General features: G+C 39.9%; 1 protein-coding gene across 1 annotated transcript in view; it reads left to right on the top strand.

Moving 5' to 3' along the window:
• The first annotated feature begins 5,011 nt into the window (after positions 1-5,011).
• Positions 5,012-14,110, top strand: part of LOC138320423 (carboxyl-terminal PDZ ligand of neuronal nitric oxide synthase protein-like) — a 193,364-nt gene continuing 184,265 nt past the window's right edge. The window contains exon 1 of the mRNA XM_069263379.1: positions 5,012-5,157. The gene's annotated coding sequence lies outside the window, so the exon portion shown is untranslated. The remainder of the gene's footprint in view (positions 5,158-14,110) is intronic.

A 14,110-nucleotide genomic window follows, 5' to 3' on the forward strand; every position in this document is an offset into this window, starting at 1 on the left:
CATAACCTTTCAGATATTATTTCAACGGATAATCAGTATTCACTGTTTGTCGCGTATAGTCCTGAATTAAGAATGGCTTAAAGGATTCATCAAACACCGCGTGAAACGAAATGTTAGTTCGCATGTATAAAAAAAAGTCGTATATATCGTCTTACATATACATATGCAGTTAGATTTTTGTATTGTTAACCATTTCTGTTAGAACCAGATCAAACTAGAAAACAGCTATCAGATAAAATAAATTGTACCGCAATCATCTTCGTGATTCCTGTCGTGGGGACTTGCTAAAGATTAACAAAAATAAAGATTCTCTAAATATGGTTTAAATGAGAATGATACAATCAATGCATGATTTTCCTGTTTCTAATGATGGTCAAGAAAAAAATACTAAATTGTCATCCTTCCAGATAGGGTTTGTACAGCGTATCTTGTATAAGAAACGACCAAACAATTACAAAAATTGTATTCTAGGCATGTATCACTGCAACAATGTTCCGATAAAAAACACCAAAATCACAGCTTTGTTCATCTGTCTTGAAAGCCATTATCAGACAGGGATTTTTTTGTTTTGATGTTTATCGACAATAGTTGTTAGGCCATGACGATTCCCTTACCGATATTGTTTATTTATGACAGGATCCGCTGTTACGTTACTTTGATACTGTTTATGGGTTATAATGCTCGTCTTATCGAACCCGGAATTATATCATAAGTCCGGCTGGTATGGATCCCCGTTAAATTGGTTCGGACTATTATACTGTTACCGGCTGCCGTAAATTGGTCCATATCAGGCTGGGCACTCTGGTCAGTGCAGATTTACTAAGGTATCCCCGTCCATTACGTGCACGCGAGAGGTTTGACTAGCCGCAGTCCGTGGACGGTAGTGTGTTACATGTCTCCGTATCGCTAATAGACAATACATATATACTTAGCCGAGGTTTCCCGAGCAGACATATAACGTAATAACTTGTTAATTTACCGGTGTACATGTAACATCTAGAGGTGTTCTTAATGAAATCATAACTGTTCAGGCATCATATACAGCACATTAGTGCGATGTAGAAGACTGTAAACATGCCCACACGCCATCATTCAATGTGGTGTTCGTAAAAAGTCGACAGAACGTAACTTAACCGAGTTTTTCCCTCGCATTAAACTTTTTGAGCAATAACTTCTAACAAAGCTTTGTGCCATTTCAAAGCAACCTTCGTGCATCTTAAGTTCGCGTACATTGTAAATTCAGCGCATAAAGCAAATGAGTAAAGCATATATATAGAAGTATTTAAAAGCTTTCACATTCAATGTAAAAGATAATTAACTTCATGATAGTCATGACAGGGCCACTATATGCTACCTATCAGAAAAAAAAAGTTTCTTTAAAAAAATTATAGCATAATAAAATTGATAACGATGGCCAAAGATGAGGTGACAACATCCAAACATATTCAAATTTTATATGTCTGCGGTCTGGCACAGTGATAGTCGACTGACGGTGGTAATTAGGGCGACGTCGGGAAACATAATACGACATGCGTGATGACAATTAACGGTTTGATTATTGTTATAAAGTTGTTTGGACCTTTTCCTAATACTATCAAGTTTTTTCCGTCTAATATGCATTGTACGGAGTACGGGTAACGTGAACAAGTTGGTGAAATACATGCGCATATAAACAAACGTAATAAACTGCACTTTACTTTAGGCATGCAGTACCACATCTCCGACGATGGCAGTGCCACAAGTATCCCTTAATCAAAAAGCCTACTATTTTGTTTCCACATCTCCCTAGACTGGCCACCAGTCTCTAGAATATTAAAAAATTCACTAAAATTTGGCTTGATTATTTTTGTCTCTACTACATGCCTGATTCTAGAGTTAGAAAGTTTTAAACTAGGGGGAGATAATCTAGTAAAGAAATCTGCTGATAAAGTCTTATCAACAACTTAGGGTCTGGTGGCCAGTCTAACATCTCCCATGTACGGACAGTTACTAGCAGTGGGTCATGATTAGCTAGCCAACTGCCTGTTATCCAATTACATGCTCAATAAAATATTTTGAATTGAATTGAATAAAACTCGACATATCACCGAATATTTGAAACCTCTCTTGACGTACCCTTTTTCTATTCACTATATGTAGCACCGCCTTGTGTGATTTCTGAAAATAATGCCCGATAATTAGAAAAAAAAACATTCGAACTTCTCTGGGTTTATCTAATGATAATCTGTTTGCAATGAATTCCCCACTGGTAGCCCTTACACAAATGACATCTTCAACAACAAGTACAGTAACCAATCAACGCGTAAATAGATTTGGCCAACCAATCAAAGTGAACAGATTATTCATAACCATGTGAAATCTTAACAACATGGCAGTCAAAGCGACCGATTATAATAATAGCTACCAAGGGATGGTAGCAATAAAAAAATATAAGGCAAGCTACATATTTAAAAGTTTGTCCGGCGAAAAGTCAAAGAAGGCCAATATATGTACTTGTAAGTCTAATTTTTACCTCTACGTAACGCTCCAATACAAGGAGCACAATGCAACTTAATGCATCGTAGTGGAGCGGAATTGCAAGTCTACATCTTTCACATTGTCTCACTCTTAATGGGTTAATGATGCTTTTTACATTACTTTTGATATAAAGTAGGCTAAGCCTAGCGCCACTGTTTTTGCGTCCTGAGTAAGACAGATAGAAATTATCTTACCCTTACCGGAAGTACGGGTATCTCTTCTACGGGTACTCCTTTTTACTGCCGTTGGAAATAAATAAGCGCATTCACAAACAGTAACCGTAATTCTATTCTGGTGATATATCACTGAAAGGAAATGAAAATACTCAAATAACAATAAATACCCTGTAAAGAATTACTTCACAATACATACCTTTGCCATGAGCCAAGAAAAAGACGACACCGCCATACGAGATTTTCGATATCGTAAAAATGACATCATTTCGGTGAATGTGACGTCACGTTTTTGCGGGACTGAATGACGTTTCATTCACTGGAAGGTTCAAGTTCTGGGTCAAGTTAGAAAATGTTCCGTCAGATATGGAACAAATTCACGTGATCGTATTGACGGATAAAGCATTTCGTATTGACGGATAAAGCACAAGTTTATCCGTCAGCAGTTATCGGTCAGTATGTGGGACAGTTGCAGTATAAAGTGTTGTATATATATAGGCAACTTGGCTACATTTAGAATAGAGAGTTAATGCCGAACATGGATACATATGCTAAACAAGTTGTACCCAAATCTCGACTCTTGTGTATCAATGGAGGAGAATCCACTAAGCCTAGAACGACCACGGCCAGTCTAAATACACCTCCACATGCAATATAAGTTATACTATAAGGGGAAGATTTCGGGGCGCCTGGAACACTATCGATTTCTACATCTATTTACACTCATTTGGTCAGGAAATATGCCCTCAGAGAATGCCAACTTTCTACTATTACATTAGTCCGTACTCTGTCAATTACCAAAATACCACCAGACCTTCCAATCACCGACAAAATAGGAATTAATTATTATTCTATTGATTTATAGGGGCTATCATATTTTCTATATCATGTCGTATAAATACCACTGTCTATCTGTTTATCATGTCCTTATAAAATTTACTAATTAAAGTTACCGCCAAGGGAAATCGTAAAACTAATCAAAGACGTTACTAGTTAATGAGTAAATACCATCCGTGTAATAGGTGTTTTCGTGATTTCTGTGTTCTTTTATTTATAACTAAAGAGAGAAATGAAATCACATGAACTTTTTACATATATTTTGAATGTACAAACTCTTTTGTGTTAATCAATCTTATCAATGTCTTGTTTGACGACATGGGGTTTGCTCATATATTTGTAATTCATTATAACTTGGGCATTTCAAACATACAAATGTGTCTACCTAATATAGGTGAATTCAACTGCCGCAAACTTTCAACAAAAGACAATTTTTATCATACCTCATGGTTTAAGTGCAATGACAGGATGTACTTGCATTTTGTGAAGACATATGCTGTTTTGTTTGTTGTCTTTGTTATCCTGGATTTGTCGATGTGTCGCCATGTTAATGTATGAGGGAACAATCCTAGATACATAATGTAGGTACGATCACAAAGTGTTCCTAGCTAAATTCTACCACTCTTAGATAAAACTCTTGAAATCCATAATAAAGTATACTCTATAAAAAATATGTTTATCTCAAATAAGGTCCAAAAATGGCGGTTCATTTTGGTTAGTTCTCATATCATTTCTAATGATTCAAAGATACGCGTGAGACTGCTGTGAATTACATTATATATAGAAGCTGAAGCATGCGGGATAAGACTTGTTCTTCCGATCAGAGACATCAACGCAATAACGAAAAAAACACGCTATAAAAAGGAGGAGTCTCACATCACTGCCAGTGGTAAGTATTTATACCTATCTCCATCTACACACGACCCCCTTTCCGACTCCCGGGGGCAGACTGTATCGGTTTGATGGGCGACAGATAAGACGGAACTATACATACATAGACGCCCTGTAAGAAAACTCAGCACCACGTCGAGTTTTGTGTTCATTTCTGAAAACTGACGTACAGCATAACATGCATATAGCATATCCAAATTTTATCTCATGTGGTTTTTAAAGAAATGTCTTGTACTTCCAAATACATACAAAAAAGATATTTTAGACAGAGTAGGTTGTCCTTTGCCTATTCAAACTGTATTTAAATTTCAATTTTTTTTTCGGAATATGCAAGAAAGCAACAACATTAGAATTGTTAACCAGCAATCATACATCACATGTTCCTGTTGCAAATATTCTTAACCTAATCTCATTTTTTTCGTTTCATTAAATCACGCGCAAGTTACCCCACGTGGCCCCAAATATGAAACAGGTGGCAGAGAGTACTGGTGATACCGCTCTCATGGAAGCTGCAGGAGACAATGTCACGTGATACAGAAGCGGTCGGAAGTTGGAATTTTAACTTTAAGCATTGGTCTTGTACATGTTTATTTATCTGTGTTACGTTTCGATAAGACAAGAGGTCATATTTTCCTCCGACTGGAGTTTCTCGTTTCTTATAATTAGGTGTTGTTCAAAGCTGTGTGCTGATGTTTCGACACTGTCCTGCATAACTTCTGTTCTTCAATATCAGATGAAAGTAAGTATCATTCGGGTTTTGTATGATGCATTTCCATTGAAATATTTATATTTTGATTACAGATTTGATTTTGATTTCAATTACAGATTTATTGTAAATCTAGATTTTAACCGCTCGATTCACGTGGTGAGTTTTGAATGTTCTTATTAAATAAACAAGTGGCATTATTGTGATCAGGTATTGGCCGTAACCTGATTAAATAAACAAGTGGCATTATTGTGATCAGGTATTGGCCGTAACCTGCAGGTTGGAGGGGCTTTTTTATAGAACTCATTAAAGGTCATATGTCAAATAAGTTTAGCATTTCCTCCCTTTCTGTCAGAAATCGAGAGGACCATAGCGCTGACATTGGGCCTATATCTCTAGAGAGTAAAATCTATCAAGATCGTTCAAATGAATAACCATGACCTCTCTTCAAAGTTAAAGGTCAGTTACTTTCTGTGGATGTACTTCTCAATTTGATTTAATTACTTAGGACACTTCCCCACCCCCATTAAAACTGAAAACTAGAAAAATTGCTGGAGTCAACTTAGATCATATAAGGTACGCACAATGCTATGTACATTTCTGCCCTTGAGGTTGCTAGGGTAAAAACTGATGAAATACTGTACAATGAAATACATGATACATACCTTCTATTATTATATGAAGCATTGAAATGATACATGAAACCAAACCCCCCCAAAAAAACCCTGTTAGTTTGATGTTAACCTGTTATTTGATGTTTACCTGGTAGTTTGATGTTTACCTAGTAGTTTGATGTTTACCTAGTAGTTTGATGCTTACCTGTTGGTTTTATATTTACACCTGGTAGTTTGATGTTTACCTGTTGTTTATCTGTTAGTTTGATTTTTACCTGTTGTTTGATGTTTACCTGTTTGTTTGATGCTTACCTATTGTTTGATTTTTACCTGTTAGTTTGATGTTTACCTGTTGTTTGATGTTTACCTGTTAGTTTGATGATTACCTGTTGTTTGATGTTTACCTATTGTTTGATTTTTACCTGTTAGTTTGATGTTTACCTGTTAGTTTGATGTTTACCTGTTTCTTTGATGTTTACCTGTTGTTTATCTGTTAGTTTGATTTTTACCTGTTAGTTTGACGTTTACCTGTTTGTTTGATGTTTACCTGTTTGTTTGATGTTTACCTGTTTGTTTGATGTTTACCTGTTTGTTTGATGTTTACCTGATTGTTTGATGTTTAACTGTTTATTTGATGTTCACCTGTTTGTTGGATGTTTATTTGTTTGTTTGATGTTTACCTGTTTGTTTGATGTTTACCTGTTGTTTGATGTTTAACATGTAGTTTGATGTTTACCTTGTTGTTTGATGTTGACCTGTTAGTTTGATGTTTACCTGTTAGTTTGGTGTTTACACCTTATGGTTTGAAGTTTACACATGTTAGTTTGATGTTTGTACCTGTGAGTTTGATGTTTAACTTGTAGTTTGATGTTCACCTGTTGTTTGATGTTTACCTGTTAGTTTGGTGTTTACCTGTTTGTTTGATGTTTACCTGTTGGTTTGGTGTTTACACCTTATAGTTTGAAGTTTACACATGTTAGTTTTATGTTTATACCTGCGAGTTTGATGTTTATCTTGCAGTTTGATGTTAACGTTGTAGGTTAATGTTTACCTGTTAGTTTGATGTTTACTTGTCACAGTACATGTATACATATTGATGTTTTTTTGCTGATGTTATAAGTTCAACCGCCTTATTACCTGATACTTTGCAAACACCCATCAATTGATATGTCACATGTAGATTAGCTGCTATGTATACACTAAACGGCTCTGATCATCGGTCATGGTGGAGTCTAATTGTCCCTGTATGTCTTATACATATAACTTGACTTCCATCATAGTTTCACTTCTGGCACTGAAATAAAAACCAGTGAATATAAATACAAATACAGAAACTTCATCACATAATAGATTACAAATATTGATATTCAAGATATTGTTTGTTATAGAATGATTTCATTTCACACCAGTACAGATATTGGATTTTGTTTGATTTTTGTTTGAAGTATATTAGCTATCAAGTATTTATGGTAGGGCTGTAAAAGTTCTTTCCCTTTGTGTTACTATGGTAACAATCATCAGTTAGCGATCCGATGTACCTCATCCTTGATAGCAATCCAGTATCAAAATAGTGAAGTTGTTCCCTCAGATGTAGAATACCACTGGTTTATCTCCATTTCTAATCACTAATCTATTACTGATACACATTAATGCAGCTTTTCAACTGTGCCAGATCTTAAACAATGTACAGAAATATAATTGACTTTCAGAAAAAAAAAATTGTCAGGATTTCTACTCATATTATTGGATGCAAGGCTGTTTTATAGCTGTGAGATACAATCACAACAAAGTGACTCTGAGGAGGGTTTTGTGTGAGATACAGTCACAACATAGCAACTCTGAGGAGGGTTTTGTGTGAGATACAGTCACAACATAGTGACTCTGAAGAGGGTTTTGTGTGAGATACAGTCACAACATAGCAACTCTGAGGAGGGTTTTGTGTGAGATACAGTCACAACATAGTGACTCTGAAGAGGGTTTTGTGTGAGATACAGTCACATTACATAGCGACTCTGAGGAGGGTTTTGTGTGAGATACTGTCACAAGCGACTCTGAGGAGGGTTTTGTGTGAGATTCAGTCAAAATTAGCGACTCTGAGGAGGGTTTTGTGTGAGATACAGTCACGACATAGCGACTCTGAGGAGGGTTTTGTGTGAGATACAGTCACATTACATAGCGACTCTGAGGAGGGTTTTGTGTGAGATACTGTCACAAGCGACTCTGAGGAGGGTTTTGTGTGAGATTCAGTCAAAATTAGCGACTCTGAGGAGGGTTTTGTGTGAGATACAGTCACAACATAGCGACTCTGAGGAGGGTTTTGTGTGAGATACAGTCACGACATAGCGACTCTTAGGAGGGTTTTGTGTGAGATACTGTCAAATTACATAGCGACTCTGAGGAGGGTTTTGTGTGAGATACAGTCAAATTACATAGCGACTCTGAGGAGGGTTTTGTGTGAGATACAGTCACAACATAGCGACTCTGAGGAGGGTTTTGTGTGAGATACTGTCAAATTACATAGCGACTCTTAGGAGGGTTTTGTGTGAGATACAGTCACAACATAGTGACTCTGAGGAGGTTTTTGTGTGAGATACAGTCACAACATAGTGACTCTGTGGAGGGGTTTGTGTGAGATACAGTCACATTACATAGCAACTCTGAGGAGGGTTTTGTGTGAGATACAGTCACAACATTGTGACTCTGTGGAGGGGTTTGTGTGAGATACAGTCACATTACATAGCAACTCTGAGGAGGGTTTTGTGTGAGATACAGTCACAACATTGTGACTCTGAAGAGGGTTTTGTGTGAAATACAGTCACATTATATAGCAACTCTGAGGAGGGTTTTGTGTGAGATACAGTCACAACATAGTGACTCTGAGGAGGGTTTTGTGTGACATACAGTCACATTACATAGCGACTCTGAGGAGGGTTTTGTGTGAGATACAGTCACAACATAGCGACTCTGAAGAGAGTTTTGTGTGAGATACAGTCACAACATAGCAACTCTGAGGAGGGTTTTGTGTGAGATACAGTCACAACATAGCAACTCTGAGGAGGGTTTTGTGTGAGATACAGTCACAACATAGCGACTCTGAGGAGGGTTTTGTGTGAGATTCAGTCACAACATAGCGACTCTGAGGAGGTTTTGTGTGAGATACAGTTACGACATAGCGACTCTCAGGTAGGTTTTGTGTGAGATACAGTCACAACATAGCGACTCTGAGGAGGGTTTTTTGTGAGATACAGTCACAACATAGTGACTCTGAGGTGGGTTTTGTGTGAGATACAGTCAAATTACATAGCGACTCTGAGGAGGGTTTTGTGTGAGATACAGTCACAACATTGTGACTCTGAGGAGGGTTTTGTGTGAGATACAGTCACAACATTGTGACTCTGAAGAGGGTTTTGTTATATAACGCTATATAATGTGGCTGTATTTCACACAAAAACCCTCTTCAGAGTCACAATGTTGTGACTGTATCTCACACAAAACCCTCCTCAGAGTCGCTATGTTGTGACTGTATCTCACACAAAACCCTCCTCAGAGTCGCTATGTTGTGACTGTATTTCACACAAAACCCTCTTCAGAGTCACAATGTTGTGACTGAATCTCACACAAAACCCTCCTCAGAGTCGCTATGTAATGTGACTGTATCTCACACAAAACCCTCCTTAGAGTCGATATGTTGTGACTGTATCTCACAAAAAACCCTCCTCAGAGTCGCTATGTTGTGACTATATCTCACACAAAACCTACCTGAGAGTCGCTATGTACAAATTACATAGCGACTCTGAGGAGAGTTTTGTGTGAGATACAGTCACATTACATAGCGACTCTATGGAGGTTTTTGTGTGAGATACAGTCACAACATTGTGACTCTGAGGAGGGTTTTGTGTGAGATACAGTCACAACATAGTGACTCTGAGGAGGGTTTTGTGTGAGATACAGTCACATTACATAGCAACTCTTAGGAGGGTTTTGTGTGAGATACAGTCACATTACATAGCAACTCTTAGGAGGGTTTTGTGTGAGATACAGTCACGGCATAGCGACTCTCAGGAAGGTTTTGTGTGAGATACAGTCACAACATAGCGACTCTGAGGAGGGTTTTTTGTGAGATACAGTCACAACATAGTGACTCTGTGGAGGGGTTTGTGTGAGATACAGTCACAACATAGCGACTCTGAGGAGGGTTTTGTGTGAGATACAGTCACATTACATAGCGGCTCTGAGGAGGGTTCTGTGTGAGATCAAGTCACATTACATAGCGACTCTGAGGAGGGTTTTGTGTGAGATACAGTCACAACATAGCGACTCTGATGAGGGTTTTATGTGAGATACAGTCACAACATAGCGACTCTGAGGAGGGTTGTGTGTGAGATACTTCACAACATAGCGACTCTGAGGAGGGTTGTGTGTGAGATACTTCACAACATAGCGACTCTGAGGAGGGTTGTGTGTGAGATACTTCACAATATAGCGACTCTGTGGAGGGTTTTGTGTGAGATACAGTCACAACATAGCGACTCTGAGGAGGGTTTTGTGTGAGATACAGTCACAACATAGCGACTCTGAGGAGGGTTTTGTGTGAGATACAGTCACAACATAGCGACTCTGAGGAGGGCTTTGTGTGAGATACAGTCACAACAAAGCGACTCTGAGTAGGGTTTTGTGTGAGATACAATCACAACATAGCGACTCTGAGGAGGGTTTTGTGTGAGATACAGTCACAACATAGCGACTCTGAGGAGGTTTTGTGTGAGATACAGTCACAACATAGCGACTCTAAGGAGGGTTTTGTGTGAGATACAGTCACAACATAGCGACTCTGAGGAGGGTTTTGTGTGAGATACAGTCACAACATAGCGACTCTGAGGAGGGTTTTGTGTGAGATACAGTCACAACATAGCGACTCTGAGGAGGGTTTTGTGTGAGATACAGTCACAACATAGCAGGAGGGTTTTGTGTGAGATACAGTCACATTACATAGCGACTCTGAGGAGGGTTTTGTGTGAGATACAGTCACAACATAGTGACTCTGAGGAGGGTTTTGTGTGAGATACAGTCACAACATAGCGACTCTGAGGAGGGTTTTGTGTGAGATACAGTCACAACATAGCGACTCTGAGGAGGGTTTTGTGTGAGATACAGTCACAACAAAGCGACTCTGAGGAGGGTTTTGTGTGAGATACAGTCACAACAAAGCGACTCTGAGGAGGGTTTTGTGTGAAATACAGTCACAACATAGCGACTCTGAGGAGGGTTTTTGTGTGAAATACAGTCACAACATTGTGACTCTGAAGAGGGTTTTGTGTGAAATACAGTCACAACATAGCGACTCTGAGGAGGGTTTTGTGTGAGATACAGTCACAACATAGCGACTCTGAGGAGGGTTTTGTGTGAGATACAGTCACAACATAGCGACTCTGAGGAGGGTTTTGTGTGAGATACAGTCACAACATAGCGACTCTGAGGAGGGTTTTGTGTGAGATACAGTCACAACATAGCGACTCTGAGGAGGGTTTTGTGTGAGATACAGTCACAACATAGCGACTCTGAGGAGGGTTTTGTGTGAGATACAGTCACATTACATAGCGACTCTGAGGAGGGTTTTGTGTGAGATACAGTCACAACATAGCGACTCTGAGGAGGGTTTTGTGTGAGATACAGTCACAACATAGCGACTCTGAGGAGGGTTTTGTGTGAGATACAGTCACAACATAGCGACTCTGAGGAGGGTTTTGTGTGAGATACAGTCACAACATAGCGACTCTGAGGAGGGTTTTGTGTGAGATTCAGTCACAACATAGCGACTCTGAGGAGGGTTTTGTGTGAGATACAGTCACAACATAGTGACTCTGAGGAGGGTTTTGTGTGAGATACAGTCACAACATAGCGACTCTGAGGAGGGTTTTGTGTGAGATACAGTCACAACATAGTGACTCTGAGGAGGGTTTTGTGTGAGATACAGTCACAACATAGTGACTCTGAGGAGGGTTTTGTGTGGTGTGAGATTCAGTCACAACATAGCGACTCTGAGGAGGGTTTTGTGTGAGATCAGTCACAACATAGCGACTCTGAGGAGGGTTTTGTGTGAGATACAGTCACAACATAGTGACTCTGAGGAGGGTTTTGTGTGAGATACAGTCACAACATAGCGACTCTGAGTAGGGTTTTTGTGTGAGATCAGTCACAACATAGCGACTCTGAGGAGGGTTTTGTGTGAGATACAGTCACAACATAGCGACTCTGAGGAGGGTTTTGTGTGAGATACAGTCACAACATAGGACTCTAGGAGGTTTTGTGTGAGATACAGTCACAACATAGCGACTCTGAGGAGGGTTTTGTGTGAGATACAGTCACAACATAGCGACTCTGAGGAGGGTTTTGTGTGAGATACAGTCACAACATAGCGACTCTGAGGAGGGTTTTGTGTGAGAGTCACAACATAGGACTCTGGAGGTGTGTGAGATACATCACAACATAGCGACTCTGAGGAGGGTTTTTGTGTGAGATACAGTCACAACATAGCGACTCTAGGAGGGTTTTGTGTGAGATACAGTCACAACATAGCGACTCTGAGGAGGGTTTTGTGTGAGATACAGTCACAACATAGCGACTCTGAGGAGGGTTTTGTGTGAGATACAGTCACAACATAGCGACTCTGAGGAGGGTTTTGTGTGAGATACAGTCACAACATAGCGACTCTGAGGAGGGTTTTGTGTGAGATACAGTCACAACATAGCGACTCTGAGGAGGTTTTTGTGAGATACAGTCACAACATAGCGACTCTGAGGAGGGTTTTGTGTGAGATACAGTCACAACATAGCGACTCTGAGGAGGGTTTTGTGTGAGATACAGTCACAACATAGCGACTCTGAGGAGGGTTTTGTGTGAGATACAGTCACAACATAGCGACTCTGAGGAGGGTTTTGTGTGAGATACAGTCACAACATAGCGACTCTGAGGAGGGTTTTTGTGTGAGATACAGTCACAACATAGCGACTCTGAGGAGGGTTTTGTGTGAGATACAGTCACAACATAGCGACTCTGAGGAGGGTTTTGTGTGAGATACAGTCACAACATAGCGACTCTGAGGAGGGTTTTGTGTGAGATACAGTCACAACATAGCGACTCTGAGGAGGGTTTTGTGTGAGATACAGTCACAACATAGCGACTCTGAGGAGGGTTTTGTGTGAGATACAGTCACAACATAGCGACTCTGAGGAGGGTTTTGTGTGAGATACAGTCACAACATAGCGACTCTGAGGAGGGTTTTGTGTGAGATACAGTCACAACATAGTGACTCTGAGGAGGGTTTTGTGTGAGATACAGTCACAACATAGCGACTCTGAGGAGGGTTTTGTGTGAGATTCAGTCACAACATAGCGACTCTGAGGAGGGTTTTGTGTGAGATTCACAACATAGCGACTCTGAGGAGGGTTTTGTGTGAGATACAGTCACAACATAGCGACTCTGAGGAGGGTTTTGTGTGAGATACAGTCACAACATAGCGACTCTGAGGAGGTTTTGTGTGAGATATAGTCACAACATAGCGACTCTGAGGAGGGTTTTTGTGTGAGATACAGTCACAACATAGCGACTCTGAGGAGGGTTTTGTGTGAGATTCACAACATAGCGACTCTGAGGAGGGTTTTGTGTGAGATACAGTCACAACATAGCGACTCTGAGGAGGGTTTTGTGTGAGATTCAGTCACAACATAGCGACTCTGAGGAGGGTTTTGTGTGAAATTCAGTCACAACATAGTGAATCTGAGAAGGTTTTGTGTGAGATACAGTCACAACATAGTGACTCTGAGGAGGGTTTTGTGTGAGATACAGTCACAACATAGCGACTCTGAGGAGGGTTTTGTGTGAGATACAGTCACAACATAGCGACTCTGAGGAGGGTTTTGTGTGAGATACAGTCACAACATAGCGACTCTGAGGAGGGTTTTTGTGTGAGATACAGTCACACAACATAGTGACTCTGAGGAGGGTTTTGTGTGAGATTCAGTCACAACATAGTGACTCTGAGGAGGGTTTTGTGTGAGATACAGTCACAACATAGTGACTCTGAGGAGGGTTTTGTGTGAGATACAGTCACAACATAGGACTCTGAGGAGGGTTTTGTGTGAGATTCAGTCACAACATAGTGACTCTGAGGAGGGTTTTTGTGTGAGATACAGTCACAACATAGCGACTCTGAGGAGGGTTTTTGTGTGAGATACAGTCACAACATAGCGACTCTGAGGAGGGTTTTGTGTGAGATACAGTCACAACATAGCGACTCTGAGGAGGGTTTTGTGTGAGATACAGTCACAACATAGTGACTCTGAGGAGGGTTTTGTGTGAGATTCAGTCACAAC

This window comes from Argopecten irradians, chromosome 4 (assembly GCF_041381155.1).
Source record: "Argopecten irradians isolate NY chromosome 4, Ai_NY, whole genome shotgun sequence".
NCBI classification, from domain to species: domain Eukaryota; kingdom Metazoa; phylum Mollusca; class Bivalvia; order Pectinida; family Pectinidae; genus Argopecten; species Argopecten irradians.